The 7911-nt window shown below is 38.1% G+C and overlaps 1 pseudogene; it reads right to left on the minus strand.

Annotated features, from left to right (window-relative positions):
* Nucleotides 1–673: 673 nt before the first annotated feature.
* Nucleotides 674–3467, minus strand: LOC149401872 (LEAF RUST 10 DISEASE-RESISTANCE LOCUS RECEPTOR-LIKE PROTEIN KINASE-like 2.1; annotated as a pseudogene).
* Nucleotides 3468–7911: the final 4444 nt, after the last annotated feature.

The following is a 7911-nucleotide window of genomic DNA, read 5'->3' on the forward strand; positions in this document are numbered from 1 at the left end:
AAAGGATCCTTTTTTGCCCCTCGCCTAATACCCTTACCCTAAAAGGATCCTTTCTTGCCCCTCGCAAGTTGTCTAATTAATATAATTGTGAAACTATTGTGACTACGCAAAAGTATTGTCTAATGATTAAATAATGAAGAAACGGTAAAAATAGTAGAATGACTATTCTCAATTAAAATTATAATTTAATTAATCATATATTAAAAAAATGATCAATTAAATATATAGTCATATCTTACATTTACTTTTTGCCATTTAGTAAATTTTATTAAATTTTTGGTAAATACTCATGATTTATTATTTACTCACGTAAATTGACTGAAATACTCTATTCCACTTCCAATCCAACGTCATTATACATTATTATTCAAAATGACTATTAATTCGAGCAGTTATAAATGATTATTTACAGTTATTGATTTTTTTCTTGCATGTTAATAACTATTTAGGTTCATTTAATGTTGACTATTTACTAAAAACTTATCGGATGTTGGCTATTTACTAAGAACTTAGTAAATGTTGGCTAGTTAGCAAACGTTCAAGTTTATGTTGACTATTTGGCTAATTATTTATTAAAATAATAGTGTAATTTAATTATAGCACCCTATTAAAAAAAACATATAGCGGATTATATGTTGAAAACATATAGATTTGATATAGACTATGACGTAGTTGAAAATAAAAGTGCGGACTTAAAGGCTGCATGATGAAATAAAACCGTTAATATTACCAACGTTTGAAAATATCATGTAGTGGACTCCGTTGGCGGTGAGCTACAAGGAGATGTCAAGAAAGGTTTTGGAGGTATTACCAGACAATCAATACTATTTTCTAACATTTCTATGACTTTTCCCATTGTGGGTCTAGTCGAAGGGTTGGTTTGTATGCACCACAAACTTACGATGATCATCTTCTTCGCTTTCAATTTGTCGTCTTCGTCGATTATTTTCTTCAATCCGAGCTCTTCATCATATTTTAGTCGGTTGTAGATCCAATGTGGAAAATATATTTCACTTGAATTAGCAGCTGCAACGTTGATATTTCTTCTTCCTCCAACCATTTCCAAAACCATCATCCCGTAACTATAGACATCGGACTTATGTGAAACCTCTCCAAAATTCCTACTCACGATTTCGGGGGCTATATAGCCAATAGTCCCCCTCGGAACCAACATAGAGACCACGCTCTCTTTTTTAGTGCAAATCTTGGCTAATCCAAAATCAGATATTTTTGGCACAAAATCTGCGTCGAGAAGTATGTTGTGAGGCTTTATATCAAAATGCACGATCCGAGTGTTACATCCGCGGTGCAAGTATTCGAGTCCTCTTGCACTGCCAAACGCAATTTGGTAGTATTTTTCCCAATGCAAGGGTTCGCCAATTTCAGCCTGAATTTCTTGGTTGAATACGAATTTTTCGAGAGATCCGTTGGACATAAACTCATATATGAGAGCTCTTCTTGTTCCCTCGAAACAAAAACCCAAAAAAGCGACAATGTTTACATGGGAAGTTCGGCTTATAGCTGCAACTTCGTTGATGAAATCTTGTCCATCTTCCATCTTTGATTGCTTCAAAACCTTCACCGCGACAAGACGACCATCACCTAACTTTCCTTTGAACACGTCTCCAAACCCTCCACTGCCTAATTTCTCTTTGAAATGTGTTGTCATTTTCTTGATTTCTTTATAATTGTACCTTCGAACTTGAAGAGGCCCGTTGTTTCGTAGGAATGCCTCAACATTTCGATGACTTTGGCTTTGTTTCTTCCAAAAGAAAAAAATAGACGAGGATGAGTCCTTCTTCAGGAAATATATTATGATTATCATGAGACCAACCCCACAGACTACGCCAGCTGAAAAAACAAAAAGTCAAATTATCTGTCAATTTTCTTATGAGGTGCCTTGCCATGAAAGCCAGTTGCTTATTTTTAGTTTCTAACAAATACAGATAAGAAAATAGGCTGGGGAGTTTACCTGTTGCTGCTCCCAATTTAAATGTGGAAGTTGTTGATATTCCTGCTATTTAATGATCGTGATCAAAACAAATAAGCATGTTATAAATAGAGATATGAGCTTGTTTGGACAAATAAATTCACTCTGCAATTTTGAAACTGGATAAACAATTTAAATCGGATAGTTAATTATAAAACCGGATAACCGATTTGAAGTGGATAATTGATTTCAATTGAATAACTGGTTATGAAACCGGACACCAAACAACTCAACCACTCACATGTGTTTCCAAGAATTTCTTAAGACAAGCTCAACCTCTCACCTAAACTTAAAGTGATTTTATTTTTTTCAAGAAGGCTAATGTATGATTTTCAGGATAAAAATATGTGAAAAAAATTAAATTTGGGCAAAAAGCGTACCGCTCAGCTCTCACTCTCTTATGTTTCTCACAGTCAAAGACTACCCCCTCAGACTGAAACCATTTCAGCGCGATAAACCCTAGACCCACACAGACCCAAAACCACAAAGGGGATTAGAGAGAAAACACTCTACTAAAGACAAAAGTCTCACTTCTATTTTAATTCGACCCCAACCAATTTTGACTGTCGCAAGCAATTTAAAAATAAAATACTAATTAAAAAAGAGTACTTACCGTTTGGCGGACCACAACGAACGGCGTGAGGGCGGTCGGGGCAGAAGCACTGGAAAAGATAAGACTCGAAGTTGAAACCGCACTTTCCTTTTGTACTCTCGCAATAGCCACAATTGCTTGCCTTCCACGTCAGCATAAACCCTCCTCTCAGAGCATCTCCGATGTGGCTCCTCCGATGATCGAGCACCGGAGCCTCAACGGCCACGTAATCACCGCAGCTTTTATTGCTGTTATTCCTCCGATCGAGCTCGTAACAGCCGTCGTCGAGGCACCGATTGTAGAGCAGCGAGACTCGGGTTTGGTTCGAAACGAGAGAGAAGCGATCGTCTTCCGGGAGCGAGAGATTCTTCACCGGCGAACCGAAACACGTTGTTGTTGTTGTTGTTGCGTTGGTGATTTGGCGGGAAATGAGGGAAGAGGGTGTACGGAAGGCGGAGTTTGAGACGATGAGAGACTGGTTGTGGTAGAATATTCTCTTGATGACGTAATCATCGTCGGAGAGTTTAACGACTGGGTTTCCGTTATCGTTGCACGAGATTTGGAAATTTGGGAATCCGCAGGAGCGATCTTGGACTCCATCGATGAAGAAAGGGAAGCTTATTGTTTGATTGTCGCCGCAGTGTTTCCGATTCGAGGCTTCGCAAGATTCGTAGAGCTTGTTCGTGGCTCCGACGAGGTTTTCGTCCGAAATCAGGACGAAGATGATCGCTGTGATTACGAGGAGGTTTTGTGTTGAGAATAAGGGTTTCATTTTCTACTTGTGTGCGTGTGTGTGTTTCTTTTAGCTTCCCTGTTTTGATGGCTTACATTGCAATTATACAAAGACGGGGTTTTAGATAGAGAGAGAAGGAGACAGGAGTGGCGTTGATTGAATTTTCATGGCATACATTAATTGAAGATTGACTTTGTGGTTTTTTTTTGTTAGTTTGTATTCTTTTGAAAGTCTTCGTCATTGCTGCTTATTCGATATTATTATTAACATTATTATTATTATTAGAAGAATTTTTTGCAACTAATTAAATTTTTAACTTAATTAAATATCCTAGTCAAAGTTTTATTTTATTAAAAAAATAAACAAAGGTCGAAGTATATTAAATTAAGTAAATTAGTTAATTTAATTTAATTATAAACTATTTTTTAATAAAATAAAATTTTGACTATTTTTAAGAAGAGGGGACTATTTTCTTCTTCTTTTTATTATTATTATTATTATTAAAAAACATAGTTCACCGTGACTAAAGTATTGAGCAAAATAAGAAAAGTATATATATATATATATATATATGTATATATACATATATATTCTTACATAAGCCTTTTTCTGTCATCAATTTGCAAAGAAAAACACCGATGATAAGTTGGGGCCGATCCAATGCATAACGACTGCTAACGAGAGAATTCACTTTAAAGTAGTCTCTACAATTTACAAAGAACATTCGATTTAAATTTATATATGCACCTCAGAATTTTGTTATGAGATATATCAACTAAAAAAAGTAACTAAAACTATAAATAATTTAAATGACCACTAGAAATGACGAGCACGACGCAAGAAATTTTTCATCTAAAAACGAACACCGTTTGACTATCGAGCCTCTTGCAAATTGCCCAAACCCTAGCTTTTTTTTTTTTTTTTTTAAATAAGCTTTCTTCTTCTTTCTCTGCTCTCTCTTTTCTCTCCTCTTTTTCTCTTTTGCTTGTCGCTTGTTCTTTTTCATTGTGCATTGTTGGATTTTGTTCCCAACCAAAACGCACAACATCATTCCTTTTTTTTTTCTTTTCTTTTCTTTTCTTTTTAAATCAACTTGGGCTTTTGCCCTTATTCTTACCAAGCCCACGTACGCCTGACACCACAAAACTCCTCCTCAGGCACATGTCATGGGCTCTTGCAAGCCCGCTCTTTTCCTACAAGCTTCAAGCTTCTCCTTCGGCAAAGTCGTCGTCATCATGTCAGATCCATTCTCACTAGTGTGCACTTTCTCCAAGTGCAATTGCTTTGTTTCAAGCGCATCACGAATCCAGTGGTATCTTACATCAATATGCTTGGATCTCGAATGAGATATTTGGAGTTCTTCGAGAGGTGAATAGCAATCTAACTATCGATGTAGACCACTGATAAGGGTGATTCATTCACACTTATCTCGATCTTTTAATACGAGAATCAACACTTGTTCTTTGGTTATTTGATATTGGTAGTTTTTAGTGATTTTCGGATACAAGCGAGCAAAAGAAAGTTATGGTGCAAAAACGAGCGGATTTAGAGCTAAAATGCACAAGAAACGACCGCGGAAGCCAAATCAAAGATGGAAAAGTCAACCTAGTCTTGCGCGTCTCTCAAATCCAGAGTGTGACGCGCTAATAGACTTTAGAGGAGTGCGACACGCCTGACCAGCAGTGCGACGCGTGAGCATCACCTAAGAGTACCAAAAGTTTCAAGTCTTAGCGTGATGGATGCGCTGACCTCTACGCGTCGCGCAGAACGGTCGCACGACGCGTAGGGTGACGAAACCAGTTTTTTAATTAGGTCATAAATGCATCTCATCCAAGGGTCTAGACTACTCCGAAAATATCTACTTGGATGCCATAAAGTCCTAATCTGGTCTAAATGCATCATCATCTCATACATTACAAACTAATCAAAAGTTTCGATCTAGAAACTCATTTTTGGAGAGAAAAAGCCATTAAAGCTCTCGGAGTGAAGAAGAAGAACAAGAAGAAGAAGAAGAAGAAGAAGAAGAAGGATGAAGTGGCATCCCCTTCATCATCATCATCAACATTACTCTTTGTTATCCATTTTCCTCTTTCTTTCTTTATTTTCTTGTTTGTTGAACAATCCTTACTTGTTTTCTAAGTTTCTAGTTGATTTTATGATTTCGATTTTAGTTTTGAGTTTAGTTTTTTGTTATTTCATACTTTGATCAGGCTTTTATATCTATTTGAATATTATTGGAGTTTAATTTTGATTTGAGGATATTAAATTGATTATATTTTGACTTTTGTTTGAATACCATATCTCTTCACTTTCTAGCTTTCTTACTTATTTTACTTTATTTGATTTCTATTATGAGTAGCTAGACAAATAAAGGGGCATGATGTAGTAGGATAAGTGATTGTGGTTTGTTCCTTTCCTTAGGAATAGAGTTGATTTTCATAAGGGAGACAAAGAAGAAATCTATGGGAATGGGTTGCGTGTTATCTCTATTTAGAGTAGCTAACTAGCTAGTGAATCCTTAGGCAAGTTTTGAAACCGAAAGGTAATAAGCATGCGAGCTCTACCTCTCCCATCACATATCTACCTAGCTCTATAGAAAGACTAGAGGAGAGCTGTAGTCATTAAAACCCCAGGTGTAATGCGGTTGTGTGTTTTAATATGACCCAAGCCGAAACCCCAGGTGTAATGCGGTTGTGTGTTTTAATATGACCCAAGCCGACAAGTGTAAATTCGTCACCTAATTAGGCCCCTAAAGACTCGAGATAGATTAGTTGGTAATTCCGATTGGTGAGATTGAGTTTCTCGATCTTTTCCAACCTAAATGTGAACCCAATAGCCTACCACATCATTGAACCAATTGAACCAATGAAGTCATGTCCCTTGTTTTTATCATATTTTCTTGAATCATTTGAGTTTATTTTCTTACTTCTTTTTACATAACAAACGGAAAAACTCTCATCTTTTATTTGTTCTCTTTTTATAAAATTTGAATACAAAAGTTAAGAGATTCAAGTTATCGAGCGTATAGTATTCGTGGGATTGAATCGTACTTTGCACGTATATTACTCGACGATTCGTGCACTTGCGAAACTGTAGAGAGAAATCTCATCGCCAATTTTTTGGCGTCGTTGCCATGGAACATTGTCTATTTTAGATTTGATTAACTAGTTTAGCTTTTTGGGTTCTTTTGTTTTTATCTTGTATTCACTTGCTTGTTTCAAGGGCCCTTCCATAAATTCACGATGAATTACAATTGGCCAACGTACCAAGCTTCGGAGCATGAGCACAAGTACACGGAAGCGTGGCATGATCAACTGAGCGAATCGTGGAGAATGCCACAATATGATCAACAATATTGTCACCCTCCGCCGCGTCAACAACAAAGTGAGCTCCCTTGTCAAGCCTCAAAGTTCTACTACATGAAGGAGTGGGAGGATCACTCAAACTACTCATGGAAATACTGCCACACTCTCATCTTCCTCAAGACATTTACTCACTCCCCCCCCCCCCCCCCCCCCCCCCCCCCCCCCCCCCCCCCCCCGAGAACGTCAATCTTCCTCTTAGGCTTGGCGTTCCCTTTTTCGAGACTTTGACTGGTATCACGTTCCTGAGATCGGTTGGGACCGTCTGGAATTTACAATCGCCTTATCCAAAGTTTTTCATCGGCCTCGCATACATCCTGAGCTCATGAACAAGGAGCTTAAGGATTGGATTTTTTATCCTTCCTCGATTTATTACAGGGAATAAATGTCCACAGAGTCTAGAGCTTCTGCGGCCGAGGAGCGAATCGAGGCCCTTCAAGGCTTGGGATCGGAATTTGCCGATCCTCCAACTATGGAGGTCGAGGGAGATTCAGAATTATCTCCTGGGTCCGAGCAGCCTGGGACCAGCGGGCGGACGTTTGGCATCGATATCCCTACTGAATATTCCAAGGAGGAAGTTTTTTTAACATAAGAAAGACCAGTTCTCGGCCTCGCATTGGACTTATCGGGTCAGAAATACGTACATCGAAGGCCTATACAAGTAGTTCGATTTTTCAGAGGGGATTACTGTGTCGGCACTTGAAGAACACGAGCGGGCATGTGATCCTCCTCCTGATAAAGTCGCGTTCAACAAAGTTATTTTGAGCGCAATCGGAGGGTTACCGATGCATCCACTCATCTCCCAATTTTTCTCTGACCTGGGATGCGCCCCTACCCAGCTTGTTCTCAACGTCTACAAAATTTTCGTTGGGATGATCACCTTGTGGGTGTGGGGGTATAAAAATAAATTTTCATTATTTATTGGGTTTTAGTTCGGCCAAAGCCGAATAAGTGACAGCGGAATTTAAAAAATTTCTTTAAAAGAGGTAAAACGATTTTACTAACCTAGACAAAGAGCAAGTACATATAAATTAAAATCATAAATGAGCATTATAAGTTTACTAACCTTTGAGAAGCTTGAACGTTGAGAAGCCTTTGGAAGGTTGAAATGTTCGTCTCCCCTCGCAGCACGTCTCTCTTCTTTCCTCGGGAACTCGAGCAACCACGAAAGTTTCTATCACAAGACTATTCAGGAGGGAGATAAGAAAGAGAGAGAATGAGAGATTGAGTGAGA

This window comes from Urtica dioica, chromosome 3 (assembly GCF_054948205.1).
Source record: "Urtica dioica subsp. dioica isolate 48M chromosome 3, U.dioica_male_clone48M_v1_H2, whole genome shotgun sequence".
Lineage (NCBI taxonomy): Eukaryota > Viridiplantae > Streptophyta > Magnoliopsida > Rosales > Urticaceae > Urtica > Urtica dioica.